General features: G+C 42.3%; 1 long non-coding RNA gene across 1 annotated transcript in view; it reads left to right on the forward strand.

Moving 5' to 3' along the window:
• The first annotated feature begins 14900 nt into the window (after positions 1-14900).
• The window catches only part of LOC147424538 (uncharacterized), a 52008-nt gene continuing 48179 nt past the window's right edge, over positions 14901-18729 (forward strand). Inside the window, exon 1 of the long non-coding RNA XR_015186432.1 lies at positions 14901-15306. This is a non-coding gene — a long non-coding RNA (uncharacterized LOC147424538). The remainder of the gene's footprint in view (positions 15307-18729) is intronic.

Consider the following 18729-nt stretch of genomic DNA (forward strand, 5'->3'; position numbering starts at 1 on the left):
CATCATGTGCCTCCACATGGCAATACAAACGAGCATCAAGCATGCACCAAATGTGTATCAAATGAGCATGCAAATCACTTGAAAATTCAGCTCACAAATGCTTGTAAAACTCTTTGCAAATCCGTGCACAACACTTTCCAAAATCTGCTCAATCGTACAAGTCAATGTACATAACCTGTGATGAATCCACTCTCAAATCTTGAGAGTCCACAAGAATGCATACATCCACAAAGTGTTCTCAATGTATGCGCATAAATTTGTTGAAAATCTCAACATGAAAATCTCAACCCACACTCTCTTCATTGAGAACAAAACATCAATGCACAAAACAAGAGAATGACAAAGCTCAATCCGAGCTCTCCGAATGTAGCAAATCACTACAATAGGCATACATAATCTTCAACTTTCTGAATACCCTGTAGCCAGTCAGCCCATATCTCTCAAACCGTTCAGAATTTGAAAAAACTTCCTTCTGCAAAGTTGTAGATGTAAAAAAAAAACGGATACGAATCGGAGCAATGGACCTGAAATGGGCCGTTTTTATAGGTCAAAACAGATCTGTAAAAATCTGCAACTGTATATCCTAGACGTGCAGGCAGTCTGCCAAATGTACAACAAAATCAATGCTGAATTTGGAAAAACATTCAACTAGAAAGTTGTAGACCACGACGCTTTTGAATTGGGATCAGGAATCAAGTTGAAAATCAACCTTTTACTTAGTCAAAATTCTGCTGCAAAACAGTGCTGAAAATTTCACAGCTTCACCGCAATCTCCACCTCAATGTCGCCGTGCTCTCCGCAATCACCATGAGCTCTGATACCAGTTGAAGTGCGCGAGCAGGAGCATGTGAGTGTGTGTAGTAATGGAGAAGAGATGAGAAGATGAGACCTTGTGTTTGCAAGGCTAAAACTCACTCTCATTATGTGAGCCCCCTTATTCTATTATTTACATAATGAATAAGTATAGTGGGCGGGCGCGTGGCCTAACCAGCCATATGGGGCTTTGCCCCCACAAAAACCATAATGTATGAAGTACCTATGGTTGAATCTGACTCATAGCCATGGACTCTAATATAATTAGGGCTCTCGTATGTAACATGTAAACCCTCTTGGCTTGGTTCATGCTGACATCCAGTGAAGGACTATGTAGACACACTACAAAGTCCCCCAAGTTCGTATGCTTATACCATATTCAAAACTTTGGAAGCCTCTATGCAATATGCCTAAAATTGATGCCTTGCTTCACATAAGTACATCAGAAGGATAAAACATGATGGAGCCTCTGTGCTCATAGCCAATAGGTGCTCTTGTTGATGTACATATATCATGGCAACATGAAATCAATCGTGTAGATCTTTCACAAATAATCAACCTTGGGCAAATTGTACATCTTATTGAGAATCATAAAAGTACATTAGATTTCCCAATGTTGAAAGGAGATAGCTAAAGAAACTTAGCTATCAAACTTTATCTGACTGCAAAACACTTTTTGACCAAAGCAACTTTTGTTTTGGCTTTGTAGAAAATTTTGTAATATTTAATAAGTTCAAAATTGTAAATTGTAACCTGTAAATATAACTTGCTTATTGACTTGCTTGAATTACTACCCTTTGCATCGGAATTCATGGCACCCCATGGTGTGATTTGCCTATGCAGGATGCCTCACATGTGTAGAAGCCATGCTTCACTATGTACAATCGTGTCTTGATCGACTTAATGAGCTCGAAGCCTTGCTCCACGATGGTTTTTTGTATGGCCTTACCAAACCCGTTTTTTTTAACTAGCCATTCTAAAAGATTTTTGATTCTTTACAAGAGATTCACATGCTGTGCATGATTAAACTCTCAAGGGTTAAGCGATAAGAACCATATTGTAAGCAAACTTGCCTTGCTTGTTGTGCCTTGTACCTGAGGGGTAACAAAAACGTGGTCTTTTATTTGATAAAATAAAATATGAAAACAAAAAAAAATGCATACTGATTTTATGACATCCCGTGGATAGTGTCTAATAGATTGTTGTACGCTTTGCCGTATGTGTCGAAGGCTGGGAACTTGCCTGTGCACTGTGTGTGAGCCTCGAAAGGCTACAAACACACAGCTAGAGAATCCTAGCAAGCTCAAAGAACAATGGTGTGTCACTCACCTCTCAATGATGCCCTCGTGAAGGATCCTGTGCTGTGAAGAAGAAAGAGCTGCCGATGATGATGCCGCACTCTACCGCCTCGCATTGTACGCTTTTCCATACGTGTCGAAGGCTGGGAACTTGCCTGTGCACTGTGTGTGAGCCTCGAAATACTGCAAACACATAGCTAGAGAATCCTAGCAAGCTCAAAGAACAATGGTGTGTCACTCACCTCTCAATGCTGTCATCGTGAAGGATGCTGTGCTGCGAAGAAGAAAGAGCTGCCGCTGATGCCGCACTCTACCGCCTCGCTGTCGTCGATGTCGCCGCAATGCTTGATCACTCTCTCTCTCTCTCTCTCTAGCATACACACACACATAGAAGGAGAAGGAGATAGAGATGGAGCAAGAGCACTTCTTAGCTTACACCTCAGAGAATGAGGATTTTTAGGTCAAATGGACCTTTTATAAGAGTTTGGTCCGTTCACACATGGGCGGCCACAGTGGCCAATCGTTGCACAACTGCTGTAAAAAAAAGGTAAGTTGTGCGCCTCTCATTGGCGATCACCTACACACCTATTGGACTGACAAGCCTAGTCCCTGACTCTACCAAATAAATAATACGACGTTTGTCGTAGGTGATAGGGTGTCCGTGAGGGTTAACATGCCCCCCTTCCTGATGTAGATTCCGTCCTCGGAAGCTCATTCGTCGAGGTGAAAGAGCATTTGAGATGAATGTTCTTAGCCTTCTTCAATCACTGCAAATCAAACAAAATTGGCATAGTAATTGCATTCTCATATACAATTAGAAAGCATATGCAGTTGTAGGCAAACAAATTGATTAGTAACAAAATTTTAAACAATTTGTCAGTAATAAACATTAAATTGTAATATAATCAAACGCACAAACAGTTGTAAGGTCAAAAAATAAACAAGTCCGGGGTCGCTAATTTAACGATGAAAGGCAATAGAGGTCAACTATTAATACCATGGGCAAGCTTCTCAATTTTCTCTGGTCAATTAAGTTGTTTAATCACGAGAGCTAAGTATTTCATGTCCGAGGGATGACTAGAGGCTATACCTAGAAGACCTTGTAGTTAAGCTACGATAAAAGGAATTGCTCATGAAATCATCGCCTGACTTATTTCCTTTTCTTTGACCCCCCAAAGTCTTTTCACAGTGATTCAATTTTGATGTGTGTACTTATTTTGTATGCCTTGGGTTTTTTTCTTTTCAAGGAAAAGCGCCCACACTAGGAACCTCTAGGGCTCTAGTACCATAGGCGAAACATGTGAGTGAAATACCAAATCAAGCTGAGATTTCTCTTCCAGCTTAAGATTTTACATTGTGGCACTTTGATTTTTTTTTGTTTGTTCGTTTTCAACATTTTAATTTTGTAACTTTGGGGGGTCATATAACATTGTTACCCTCCCCAAGCTCATCACACTAGTAAAGTCCCTTTACAATACTTAAGCTAAAGGTCAATAGGGACTAAGCCCACTAGAAAGCCCTAGTACACTGCACACAATGCTGCCTAAATTGGATTAAGAACCTAAAATAACCATTGATTATTAGAAAGGCATTCCTCATGGTATTAAGAGAAAATCTCTAACTCCTAACTTGGTCAAACTAGCTTAGTCAGACTGCTTAATTCTGAAACTTAGACAAGGGATTACGACAGAAAATTATATAGAATCTAATATTTAATCTAGGCAAATATATGGAATATTTTGCTACCAATCACAATTAAAGCAGACAAACATGGATTGCAAAAAAGACAAGTGGCAATGCTAATGGACAAGAAACACCTGTTTGTGTTGATGATCGCGCTTGATTCAAAGAGTGAACGAGAGAAAGACTCCATGAAGTTTAAAGTCCTAACATCCTGTACACACTAGAAAACACAAAGAATACCTCTAGGAGGCACATCAATGGGAAGAGGCACCAACCCTTATTGAACACAATCAAACAACATAAGGAACCCTGACCTAATTATTTGCACTCCCCCAAGAGAGTCAAGGCAATAGGATATTGTAGAGATTGGGGGGGGGGGGGGGGGACTCACCCTAAGGCTAAACCCCTATCCTCATCATCATCAAGAAAAACATCATCTGTGAGACCATATGTGCCATCCATGTAATCATGTAATTCTTCCTCATCATTAGAGGCACAAATGTTCACTAAGAACATCACTAGACGCCTATAGTCATCTTGGTCAAGAGGGTAGTCTTGTGCAATCGAGGTGACGTCCTTTACTAAGTATGGATCAGTTGTGGTCAAGAGAAGTATCAACCATTCTAATTCCTCAAAACTCCTTTCACATGCTAGTGTATCTACCAAATCCCATTCGCATGCAAGCACCGGGTAGATTATGTAAAACACTTGTGCAAAGTAAAGAGGATACCTCTCACCCAAGGTAGGAGTGGATGATTCTATCGTACTAGCCATATCTGTACACACAGATAAATGATGGTTAGAGTGCAAATATTATAAGGGTCGTGTCCTTGTGCATAATGTGTTTTTATGATTTTGTGTTATGTATAGAACTCGTAGGTTTTCAGGTTTTTGTTTGGTGGCTCTTGCCCTTTTAATTCTTTATTTTTGTCTTGTGAGTATAAGACTTTATAAATACATTTCCTAATATTGGAGATTGAGAGATCAGGGAGGAAGGTTAAGAGGGGAGTGAGTGAATGATGACTGTTAGCAAACACTCCCCCCTTCCTTGGGTAGATCATACCTTTTGGAATGATGTCGTCACCTTTTGAAACCAATTATTCCAAGTTGTTATGGGTGAAGGCTTTAACCAATAGTTTCCAATCGACTTGTGTGTACCGTCTAGTTGCAAGGGTGGTAAGGTACTCTCCCATGATTTTATTTACAACGTTGTTGTAGGTGGTGAACTTACAACGGGAGGTGCAAACTCTTTCTTGTTTGTATGGATATATACAATGGTAGGTGGAGGTTGTGTCGAAGCTCCTATTTCCGTATAGGACCTACATGAAGAGCAAGAAGCTACATTTGACTTCCCTGTTCCTGAGCTAGGTGGAACAAATCTTTCTTTCTTTGGTACCCAAACTAGCTCTGGAGGGGTGTGTAGCATTTCGTGATTTTTTTCCTTTCTGCGATCTTCAATTCATTTTGGAGCTACAGGATTGGGTTCACATGGGTCAGGTGATAGGTAAGAGCACAATTTACGTTTTGGCACCCAGATTTAATCATTTACTTCATAGTAGCCTTGGGTTTCCAATAGTTTTTTAGGAATCCAACGCAACGTTTCTTTTCATTTGTTGGGTCGAGTGGGAGGTCTCTTACCAGGCTCCTGTCTTTTAGCACTAGCAATGGTCGCTAAAGAAGCTTTAGGGACCCACTTGTATATTTTCTTTGTTATATTAGGATATTGCGTCTTGTGTGTCTCAAACTTTGTTTCAACTACAGAAGTTGAAGCTCTAGAGAGTTGGGCTATAGGGACATATGGTTCAACCTCCAGGACATGCAATGTTTTGGGTTTTATTTCCTTAAGAGGCAATATCTCAGGGACTATGGCTTGAGTGATAGGGCTAAGAGTTGGTTTCTGCATTGTAACACCCCCAATCCCCCAATCAATAGTGCATTTTGTGGCTATCATCCACGTGCGTCCTAGGTTTATATTACCCTCCATAGTTCCAGTAGGCATGACCAAAAACTCTTGAGCTACAACCCATAGTCATAACTGACAGAAGTGTGCTAGATTCCAAAAACCGTGGTTTTTTTCTTGTTGACACCCTTGACTTGGATAATACTTTCATATAGAGATGGCTTCCCTAACTGACACCACACCCCATATGATAGCAGATTATACTTAGCACCCGTGTCCAATAAGGCTTTATATAGCACTTTTCCATAGGCGTTATTTAGCTCAATAGGGTATCCTAGAGGTGTGTCAGAGTCCAACCAATCATCCTCTGTTTCAACATGGAATGCATGTGTAACTTTCAGGTTGGCCTCTCGTTGGCGTCTTATATGTTGTTGTCGCTCCTTAGCCTCAGCTTGAGCTTGTATTCTTCAACCCGGCTTGTGCCTTGGCTGCCTTTTTTTTAATGGATGGCACATAGTTCCTCTTGGCTTAAAGGATCATAATATCTTTTAAATTTACTCCCATTGAGGAATCCAATGGTTTCTATCCCATCAAGAGTTTCGACCCAAATGGTACCTTGTGGCGTGATTTCGTATACTCTATATGGTCCTTTTCCCTCATATTCTTCTTGTTACGCACTCCATACATAAGGACTTTCTCACCAATATTGATATCTTTGTCCTTTAGATGACGGTCAAACCATTTATTCCTCCTATCTTTCTCCACAAATGCATTTTGCACAGCCAATTGTCTTTCTTCATCTAACCTCTCAAGGATATATAAACGCTTAACTAAAGGGTTATCGTCCCAAGCTTCTTGTGAAGCTACACATAGACTAGGAATTACAAACTCCCATGGCATAACTACTTCTTGGCCATATACCATTTTGAATGGTGTACAATTAATAGCCACTTTGTAAGAAGTACGATAAGCCCATAGAGTTGAAGTCAGCTTCAAATCCCAATCTGTGCAATGAGCTTCCACCGTTTTGGTCAAGATAGAGATTAAGGTCTTGTTGGTACTCTCAGCTTGGCCATTTTCTTGTGGATAATAAGGTGTGGACTTATGGTGAGCTATCATGAAGTTGGTAGTGAGTTCTTTTATCACTCCATTTATAAAATGAGTACCATTGTCACTCACAATCTCAAAGGGACAACCAAATCTTGTAATAATATTCTCAAAGAGAAGCTTGGCAGTTGACCTTGCATCAGCCTTACGTGTTGCCCCGGCTTCCGTCCTCTTTGTCACATAGTCAGTGGCAACAATAATATATCGAGATTGAGTGCTACGAGTTGCCGGATTAATTGACCCTACAAAGTCTAAAGCCCATTTTTCAAATGGTTGAGTCACTTTAATAGGATGTAAGGGCATCTTATCCTTTCATTGTGTGATCTTGTAATGTTGGCATTCATCACATCCTTTTGCAAAAAGTGATGCATCCTTGAATAAGATAGGCCACCAATAGCCTGATTGCAACACCTTTCTAGCAGTTAGTTCCCCTGAAAAATGTCCTCTGGCTATTCCCATGTGGGCTTCTTGCAGTATGTATAAATACTCATCCTCACGGGTACAACGTTTAAGAATATCGTCCTTCCCTAGCCTGTAGTGAGTTCCTGCAACTGAGAGGTTCTCTTAACAGTTTTTGAGCGATATCCTTACGAAGATCTTTGGGCGAAAAACCATTAACTAGAAAGTTCACAATCTTCTCACTCCATTCATTCATGGTCTCAACTAGAAATAAGGAAGTATCGGGCAATTCATCATCGACTCCAGTAGGGGCTTCACCATTGGGTATGCGAGACAAATGATCCTCCATGACATGTCTTTTACCAAGCCTCACCACAACGGTAAAATCAAACTCAAGAAGAATTAACAACCATCGTGTAATTCTTCTCGTGGAACAATGTTTATTTACTAGATACAACAAGGCTTGATGATCAACATAGAAAACAAACTTATTGGCCAGAAGGTAGTAGCGAAATTTATTTACTGCATAGATCATAGCTAAACCTTCCCTCTCTGTAGTGGTGTGGTTTGGACACTATATGCCCTAAAATGACTCCATGTTTAACCCAAAATTGGCATTTGAAAGGGTTTAAGGAGATGCAATACAATCTCCACTTCTCAAACACTTTTTGTAAACATGATAGATGTTCTTTTCAAGTAGAATAAACAGAAAGGTTATCTAAGAAAGCTTCGCAAAACTCCCTCAAATATTCTCTAAAAGCAGTTTTTATTATTCTTTGAAACGTAGCAGGGACATTGGTTAAGCCAAAAGCCATAACACGAAATGCGAACACTCAAATTTGGTTATAAATGTTGTTTTAGCTTGGTCCTCTAGCACAATTTTGATTTGATTGTAGCTAGAGTACCCATCTAAAAAGCTATAAGCTTCCTTCCCTGCAACTCTTTCAAGCACATGTTTTGAATATGGCAAGGGGTAATGGTCCCTCCTAGTGGCGGCATTGACCTTCTTGAGATCCACGCACACTCTGAGTTTCCATTATTTTTCGGCACAATAACTATTGGAGACACCCATTCTGAGTGCTCAATAGGGTATATGAATCCGTATTTCACAAGCTTTTCAATCTCTTCTTGAACGATCTTTGCATACTTAGGATTCATTGGGTAGGGTCATTGCTAAACTGGTTTAGCCATGCTATTCATGGGGATTGTGTGTTGCACCACGGAAGGTGGAACACCTTTCATATCATGATATGTCCAAGCAAATATATCCCTGAATTCCTTGAGAAGTTCTTTAAGTATGTACTCCTCAATCTTTGTCAGATCTTGGGCAATGAAGACAGGTTTGGACTCCTTTACTTGGGTCTGCTAACTCTATTTTCTTAACTATTGCTGGGCCATCATAGACTCCATTGGTTCCATCGATAGGTTTTCTTTGAGCCTTTGTATACACAACCTTATGCTCCTCCGTGGTATAGGATTTGAAATGATCGGGTGCAGGGTGTAAGTCTGTGGGGTCTTGTTCTTCTGTGGTATGTGATTTCACTTTCGCTTCCTTTTGTTGTTGAACTAACTCTTGATTTTGTCGTCTCCTTACGATACGGCCCAACTTTGGCTTCTTTGTAGCCTCTAGTTGTGCGATGTCACTGGACTTTGGACTACACCACATAACGCTTTGAAGTTATTCACCCCAGTTATCTACCAACTTCCGATGATCATTACATGCCCCTATATAATTAAGCCATTATGTGGTAGATTTCTTTTCATTTATTCTAGCATGCACATTTGCTCGGTATCGTCACCTCTTATATCTCTTACTCTTCTTGCCTAATTTTCGATTATGACCGATCTCTAGTGAAGAGTCACTACATGAATCGCTACTTGTGTCTTCTGCTCCCTTGGATAGATTGTCATCTAGGGTACCACTGGGCCCTGAATGGTTTGTCCTCACATTTGCACTAAGATTTAACTCAGATTCTTCGTCCTCAGAGTTAATTTCAATTGATGATTCTGACTCCGAATCATGTGGGCTATAGTTTTGTGGGATGCTACTGGTTCTAATGTTAGTCAACCCTTCATCTTGTAGGTCAATAGAAGCTATATGCATTGCTTCTATCATATTTAAAGGCACGAGTGGTGGCATTTCATCCCCCTTAGGTGTTATCCAAGTCGTCCCCCTGTTTCCCCAAGTGTCTATGGTTGCTACTAAGTGGACCCAATCCACATTGTCAGACTCAGTCATCCCAGGTAGAACATCCATATAAGGAGAATCTTCCCCAACATCATTGTCCATTTTACATGTGTAACAATACTGCAATGGGGCCGAGTGAACTGTGGTGTCAGATCTATGATCAATTATAGATCTATTTCCTAGAGGATGTGCTCGACCAATTACAAGATCTACTCGAATAACAGAGTCCTAGAATTGCAAGTAGACATGGTTTTTAGACCAGTCATGCACCATTTTTGCTTCCCTCATGAAAGGACATCCTAAGATCACCTCAGATGCCATAGTGTGCTTGGAGCAATCCATAACAATGAAGGCTAAGAATAGCTCGAGGTCTCCATATAGTTTGGACATGATGATGGTTCTGACTTCTGAAGCCATGAAATCCATCAATTTGGCAATGTTTAACGACACCTTTTGGGCTTCAGTTTCTTGACGTGGGGAAGATGGGATCTCCATTTCTTTGATAGGATCAGGTAGTCCCTTGAAGAGGTATCTCTTGGCAGTGTAATTGATATTTTGGCCTCTTGCCGCAAGAGCAGCTACTTGATATAGACATGTTTGACTTGTCCCCAATAGTCCTCCGTGTAATATTGTGGAATTTCTTCAAGTGCATCAATTCCATAGGCAATATTAGGGTCTATATCTTCCTCACAACCTTCCAAACAAGCAATAGATGACTCACAACCCACTTGATTCACAAAAGTGATTCTCGGATGTGGTGGTTGCAGTCCTAGCACTGGAGGTGGTGAGGGTGTTGTTTGAACAACATTTTGGGTGCTAGGGACCATGTGTTGTGACGTTTGTTCAAGAGGTGGGGTTGGCATCAATGCAGGCTCTCGAGGTGTGTCTGTCCATAATAAGGTTGGTCTATTGGCCATCGGGCGCTTAAATACTATGCAATCCTTAGCTTGACGACCATACCTCCCACAGGCATTGCAATTCCCATTGAATTTTACTCTAAAAGTAAGGCATTCACTGGTACTATGCGGACCATAGCATACTGAGCACCATTGTTGCTCCCTTCTTGGATACATATGATTGTTTTACGAAGCACGATTGTCTCTAAGACTCTCTTGAATGGCCTTGGTGAGATCTGCTAAAGTCATCTCAGATATCTTTGGCGCCTTAGCAATAGGCTTTAGGGTCATTGGCTGATGCCTTGATGCTTGCGAGCTAGTAGATTTAGGCTCAACAGACACTCTTTCTCCTTGAATCATTAAATTATCCTCCAATTGGATTGCATTGGTGGTGACTGCTTCCCAAGTGGTGATACCTCTAATGACTAGGCCATTGTAGATATCCTCATGTCGTAATCCCCTAATGAATCTATCAAGCAATTGGTTATTATTGAAGCACTCATTTGGATTACAACGAGAATTTAAATTCTTCAACCGACTAATAAAGTCTCTCACGGACTCTCCTTCCTCTCGTTGGGCTTTCTGGAGCTGAGATGCTACACCCCAAAGCACTCCCTCTCGTATATATTCTTTCAAGAACAGTCTCCTATGAGTAGGGTGAATCGTTTTTTCTTCCACCCTTAGGGTTCTATACCAATCCCCAGCCTTCCCACTTAAGGTTAGGCTTAAAGCATTACTCTTATGCAGGTCATTGTGTTCTCTTAGAGAATGCATATTTGTTCAAACACTTCGATATGCTTTCTCACATCCCCGTCTCCACTAAATTTTTGTGTGAGCTTGGCTATTTGTACTGCCTTACTTCTAGGCTCTTTATTAGGCGTGTTACGCATATTCTCAGCAATAGATCGACCGACAGCTTGAGAAAATGTTGCCAAGTCACCTAAGTGAGTAGGCATTGTGGGTGAAGGCGCTTCAGAGACTACATGTGGAGTAGGTATTGGCATTGGGCCTGGCGCATAAGAAGCCCTTGGGTTCCAAGTTTGATACGGTGTTGTGCCATGTGACGACCCAAAGTTCATAAGTGTGGCCCTAGGCATAGCAACGTCGGATGTGACATGCTAATGCTAGCCGGTATGGTCCCATTGAAATAAGAGCTTGGGTGTTGTGGTTGTGGAGCATAGGTTGTTGAAATAATGGGAGGGGTAGGAAGTACATGAGTACGAGGACCCATAGGTGTATACTATTGGTGCACACTTCTGTTGCAGGCATTGAGCTACCATGTAGAGGTGCTTTACTAACAAATGAGGTCCATGATGTGTTTCTTGGCATGCCCATCATTGGGGTAGGCATGGTAGCCGTGGTGTCATCAAGGGAAAGACAAGCTAGACTTGGAAAGGTAAAGCTATCACTTGTGGGCTCAAATTGCACTGAGACCCCTCGCGAAACAACATATGGAGGATCCATCGGACTTACCAAGGGAGTGTCCATTTACGATAAGGTTGGTTGTTTAGCCTTCCCTGTATCCAAAAATCTCATGAGACCCGTTGAAGGCATGTGGATCCCCTTGTTCTGTCTCTCTAGCTCAATAACCCTATGGATGATGACCTCACAAACTCTTTGTTGTTGATCCTCTACACTAATAGCACCCGTTGTGGATTGTAGGACATCTAACCAACCCACATGATAGGTGTGACCTGTGTATAGGTCGGTTAGAGTTTCCGTTTGTAGTTCGTACTCCTCGTTCTCATTTAGGAACGCTCCATCTACGATTGAGGTGCTAGGGGTATCCTTTGAATTAGATGCAATGTGGCTCTCTATGGGTTGACCCTTAGTGGTGGCTAATTCAGGAGCACTCGATTGCTCTCCTAGCAAGGATATTGACATAGGGGCTTTCACTTTTAACTCTCTTCGTTGTTCCACCTTGCGTAAGCTCTCGATTTCCTTTTCCCTAGCTGCAATGATATACCGCTCAACCTCTTGCACTTTGGCAAGGCTTCTACCATCATGTAATATAACTTCGGATGGGAATAGCTCTGAAGAGTCAAGGGGTGCAGTGAATTGAGTATTCACGTGCACACTCTCCAGGAGCATGGGGTCTACGTTGGTCATGATGGAGAATTTTGCTTCCCCACCCCCCTCATGTACATCGTTAGCTCCATGTTCGGAGCGAGTGGCTCTACTAAAGGTTTACTTCAAGCGGCTAAGCCTGGACCGTGGGCCCATGGCATGCATGATTTGGCTTGAGCTATCAGGATTAGACATCGGGTGACCCTCCATGACGTCGTAGTCAGAGGAAGAGTCACTAGACGCATATGTGGGTCCTGAGTGATACTACCTTGGGTTTCCGCTGAGGGCCAAGAGCCTAAGGTAGAGGAATAATGAGTGCCCGCGTAAACGGAGACACTCTTGATGTGCTCGTCCTCTAGCACACGACCAAAGCGTAGGTGCATGTGACCTCAACACTCTAGAGCTGTTGGTGAGTGCCCATGAAGGCCGCTCACCTAGTTTTTCAGGTGTTTATAACCCAATTTTTTGTATTTTTGGTCCCTTTTTTTAACCGAGCCACGGAATATGGCGTGCGATAGTTCAAAATGAGCATCTTGGCTAGGGGACGTGCCGTGCTTTACAACCCTCGATTCGCTTACGTACAACCCTTGAAATCCTAAAACTAGTCTTTTCCTAGATGGGGAGAGGGCTAGAATTAGTAAGTCCAAAGGGTGAGTGTGAAGGGGATTCCCTTCACTTGAGATCCTAGTCTTTATATATAAGGTAGTGTGAGTAGTATATCATAGGGTTGAGGCTTGGGCATGGGCCTGGGCTTGGGGAAAGATCCCGAGTCCCTCTCTTTTACAATAATATTTTTTAGATTTTAATTTCTGAATTTCTTTTTAGTCCCAAATATCTCGAGTGTTTTTTTAAATTTTTTAAAATCCCGATCCCTCTCTTTTAGAATAATATTTTTAATTTCGAAATTTCTTTTTAGTCCCAAACATCCCGATTGTTTTTTTAGAATTTTCTTTAAAAAAAAATTTTGAACTTTTTTTTTTCAAACAAAACTTTTTCTGAGGATAATGTGACCGCGTGGATGTCGAGCTCCCACACGAGAACAACACCTCCTAGGAGCTATGTCTAACCTCCTTGCCGCTAATTAACGGCTAATTAACAGTCTAACATAGAATTACACACTCACACACAGTGAACTCTGCTGCTCACTGTCTACTCTACTTCTCACTGTCTACACTCACTAACAACTCTCCTAACACCTGCACAATACAGATCTTGCAAAACTAACAAAAACCAATACAATGCAGCACTAACAGAACTTAGAGTTACTAAGAGAATCTGCCAAAAATCTGCTAATCTGTCCTTTATAGTCACTTACGAGTTCTCACAAAACTCATCAAAATTTAGAAAACAAATGGAAGAAAAGCTTCCACAGGTAGCACTGAGTGCTCCCTCCTCAAGCTTAATGCAAAGCTGTCCCCGGCAGCGGCGCAAAAAATGTACGCTTTATCGTACGTCTTGAAGCTGAAAACTTGCATGTGCACTGTGTGTGAGCCTCAAAAGGTTGCAAACACACAGCTAGAGAATCCTAGCAAGCTCAAAGAACAATGGTATGTCACTCACCTCTCAATGCTGCCGTCGTGAAGGATCCTATGCTGCGAAGAAGAAGGAGCTGCCGCCGCCGATGCCGCACTCTACTGCCTCGCCGCCGTCATCGATGTTGTCGCAATGCTCGATCACACACACACACTCTCTCTCTCTCTCTCTCTCTCTCTCTCTCTCTCTCTCTCTCTCTCTCTCTCTCTCTCTTTAGCATACACACATACATAGAAGGAGAAGGAGATAGAGATGGAGCAAGAGCACCTCAGAGAATGAGGATTTTTAGGTCAAATGGACCTTTTATAAGAGTTTGGTCCGTTCACACATGGGCGTCCACAGTGGTCGATCATCACACAACTGCTGTAAAAATAAGGTAAGTGGTGCGCCTCTCATCGGTGATCACCTACACAACTATTGGACTGACAAGCCTGGTCCCTGACTCTACCAAATAAATAATACGGCGTCCGTCGTAGGTGATAGGGTGTCCGTGAGGGTTAACAATTGTGATCGATAATCATCGCAAAAAGAATAGAGATTCTTAAATGAATCCTACTACTTGGAAGTGCTTCTGTCGATTTTCCCAAACACATCAACTTTGTGCCATTTTGAGTGGCCTACAAAAGAACTTAACAAATGCCTTCATAGACCATTAGCATCAATACTAAGATAGCCGTTTATTTGTTTAGAGGCTCCAAAAAAGCATAAGAAACTTATGAATACTACTTTGCATCAGTGAAGCCGTGCATGCTTGTCATGTTGGGAGAGCTCTGCAAAATTGATTGTATAGACGTTAAAAATAATTCCAAATTTACCTTTCTTACCGGCTGTTTATCGAGGTTGAGCGGTTGCCTCAGCCCATGCCGAACCTCGTTGTTCTTGCAACTCGCTAAGGAATTTTTGATGACAATGCTGGAATTCCTCTCTAGATAGCAATTAGCAGCTATAGGAGCCTCGATTGTTTGAAGGTGGAACTTTGGTAAAATTTAACATGTTATTGGCGATAGTCCCCATAATTGAGCTAGCGAAATGACCTAAAAAGAGCATACGTAGATAGACTTGATGATCAGCCACTCCGATCTACGGTTAATCCCTGCAGCAATTAGATCGAGTGCTGTGTCTGATATCAATGCATTTGAAAATGATTCAGCTTCCTCCTTTCGAACAGTGCTCAAAATTTACAACTGCCAGGAGGCAATCATGAGACATGCGGTGGCAGCACTGCACCCCCAGTCATGACTAGTCACAGCGCTAGCTTTCAACGGACGCGGCTGAGTGATATTGCGGCGGCAGTACCCAGCTCACAAGAAGACAATCCTCATCCTCATCAGGAACGGCCATGGAATGTCGGCGAACTCTCTCTACTCATTTTAAAGGAGGAAATCATTGATGATGCAACTGATGTTTGTTCTTCAAACAAAGGTTCTCGACTAAGTACTTCTTTGCAGATTGATCTGCACTCCGTGATTTCGTTTATTTCTTTGAAGCTGTTTGCAACTGTGCATACTAAACAGTGTTATGATATGTTTACTGCTTCAATCTATTATGGATGTTGTACCTTAAATCATAGAGCTTTGATGCACTGTGTGTTTTTTGTTCTTGTGATTTGATTAATGAATCAAATTTGGAGTGAAGGTGGTTGTTGGTCTGGGCCCATGAACCAGATGTTGATTGAGATTCGAAATGGATTGAGGTTGTGGGCGGTTGTCGGCCTGGGCCAATGAACCAGACATTGACAGAGACTCGGAATGGATTGAGGAGGGTGGAAATCGAAGCTCAGTCTGTGGAAATGAGAGAGTTTTGCCTCATCGCAATCCTGGATTGCTTGGCCCACCGCCACCTTTAACATCCAGGTCGCGATCTTCTTGTCATGGTGGTGCAGGTGTAATAGCCTCTTCTTGAGAAGATAGCTTTTGCACATGAAGCTTCACCAGGTGCTAGAAAGCCTGTGCTTCTATGACTCCCGACTATAGGTGATGTCAGGTGTGATGATTGTTCGATTTCCAAACTGCCAATGGCATTTGTCTGCTGACAAGAGCTGGCTGAGGACACATTCAATTGTTGCCATGGTATTTACTACTGTGAGTGACAGCATATAATCTGACGTGGCTGTTAACCTATCATGTTTGCCAAAATAGCTTGATTATTCGTATTTGCAGCCCGTCTCACAAACGCAAGCATATGATGTTACCGCCTGCAAATCTTGCTCCGTGGTTTGAAGTTGTAGTCACAAGCGCATCACCTCCATCATTAGTACATTCTTCTCTCTTTAGAGCCTTTCTATCTCCGCTTGTAGGCTTTGCTTGCTGATCTGCACTCTCTCTGTACTGTGGGTATCCATTGGTAACACATCCAATTCTGGCCCATAACTAATCAACACAAGCTGGTTCTGCATTTGTGTGGTGCATTGTGTCGCCGCATCGCATTGGCTGACGACAACCACTGTTCATATGAGCCTTGGCCGTCTCTTACTGGTGGTCTCTTGATGACAACGATGATGCCCCTCTTTGCCGAGATCTTCCTCTTCCAAGCTTGCTCATCAACATCATCCTCTTCCTCACAAGAGTCGAAGGATGACGGCTCATAATCTCCATCACTAATGAGATTGCCTTCATCATCATACTTTGGCTCTCTAGGCTCTCTATCCTCCATAGTGATGGCCGCCACACAAGAGCCACTTCCGGAGCCTCGCCACACATAGGTCCTAGGAGCCTCCGTGGTTGTTGTTGATGCTCTGCCTCTACCACCACCACATGGAGTGGAAGCCCTTGCACCTCTACCTCTTGTAGCCGATGTAACTCCATGGATGAAGACCTTCTTACGTGATCGTGTGCGAGAAACCCGACGATCAATCTCCTCAAGCTCCAAGTAGAGCTCACGAAATATCATTTGCTCCTCAGGGTCTTGCTCTTTGTTGACACTCTTTAGAGTGTCAATCGTGAGTGAGCTCATCCACGTTGACCTATTTGACATTTACAACATTGGACAATAGAAACATAATTAGTATATTCAAACTAATTAAAGACTAGAGTAGACTATGTAGTATGGAGTCTCAAGTGGTGACTCGTAATTATAATTTATAATTTATACCTATCGAGCCATAGGCATCTCATGCATAGACCGCAACATACGTAAATTGGAGCGACAATAGATAAGTCGCTCTAATTGCTTCGTTGAGAGCTTGTTTCGGATTTTGGTGTGGATGAGAGAGTATGCGGACCAATTCTGCTCACATGCTCCCGATGAGCAATCCTAAAACACATCAAGAGACGCGTAAGCTATAAGAGACTATAGTTGAAGAGATTAAGCACAAAATGTAAAAGTTCAAGGCTTGCCGCTTACTTGGCCAAGAATCCTCAAAGCAAGTCTTTTGAGAGTGGGCAATTGATAGCCAAAGCTCTCTCACCAAAATAGAGGATTCACCAAGGATTGCCACTTCCAACACAAGTTGGAAGTAAATGCGGTGCCTCGTTGGTCACTATAGTTGATTACCTCTTGCAGAAATGCTCCAATGTCCTCTTCTTTTAGCACCTTAAAGAGGTAATTGTTGCGCTCTTCAATAAGCTCTTGATTTGCAAAGAGTTCCGGCTTCTTGTAAGCCGGATGCAAGAGAGCCGCAAAGTAATGGATAGGTCTCTTCATCTAATCCCACGGCTTTTTTATTAGTATGAGAATGTTGTCTCTCTTGGGAGAGTCCTCGAGGTAATCACTACAAGAAGAGAGGAAATGTACTAAGTAGAGAAACAAGCATGTAGATATATAGAGAATGTATTATGTAATAATAAATATGTAGTTATACCATTTTCCATCGGGAGCCCCATCTAGGATTGTAGACTTCTCAATCTCCTTGTAAGCTTCCTCCATGAAGTGCCATAGAAGCCCAATAGTTGCCCCCTCCATGTCGGTCATGCGGAGAGCCTTGTACAAGGGCAAGATGGCAATGATGAGACCCTTAACTTCTTGCCAAAACTCCTCTTGCAAGCAAAGGCGTTGGATGGCTTTTGCATCTTGTTGTGAAGCGGCAGACTCTCCATTCATCCATTCCTTGAATTCATCGGAGACCATGGTCTTTTGTATTTCGTTTTGCACATCATAGAGCCGCTCGAGAAGTAGCCACAATGGCAAAGCAAGTGGCCGATGGCTTCTTCAACTCAAGGTCGGAGTAGGTGCTGTAAATTGCGAGCACCCTCACTTTGCCATTGATGAAATTGATGATGGAGAGTGCTTGGTTGAGGATATCTTTCACCCAACCTAGCTCCCCTATGTCTTCAAAGAGAAGGTCAAGGCAATGAGAGGCACATGGAGTCCATACTATGGATAGAAATTCCTTCTCTAGCCTCTTACTCATTGCCTTGCAATTTGAAGCATTGTTGGTAATCACTTGCATGACATGCTTTGCACCAACCTACACAAGAAGCATTTGTGACAAAGAGAGTTAAAACTTAAAACTCAAAAGTTAAAACATAGGACTCATTAACAATTGCTCAAGACATAAAGGTGGTATTACCTCAAGAATGGCTTTACGGATGTGCTTCCAAATGAATGTCCCGGTCACTTTCTTCCCTCTCCAACCCGTATTCACCGCCCGCAAGAAGTACGTGCCAAGAGGGCAAGACACAAGAATGTTGATGATGCCCCTCTTCTTGCGGTCGCTCCATCCGTCGGAGAGAATAGAGCATCCATACTTTGCCCAACCCGCACGTACGGGCTCAAGTGACTTGTCAATTCTTGTCCTCTCTTCATCTAGCTTCCTTGTTCTCATGTCGTGGTATGACACACCCGTCCACCCTTCGCATGGACCAACCATGGCAATCGCTATGATCATCCTCTTCCATCCCTCCAAAC

This window comes from Adiantum capillus-veneris, chromosome 25 (assembly GCF_014529385.1).
Source record: "Adiantum capillus-veneris isolate H3 chromosome 25, ASM1452938v2, whole genome shotgun sequence".
NCBI classification, from domain to species: domain Eukaryota; kingdom Viridiplantae; phylum Streptophyta; class Polypodiopsida; order Polypodiales; family Pteridaceae; genus Adiantum; species Adiantum capillus-veneris.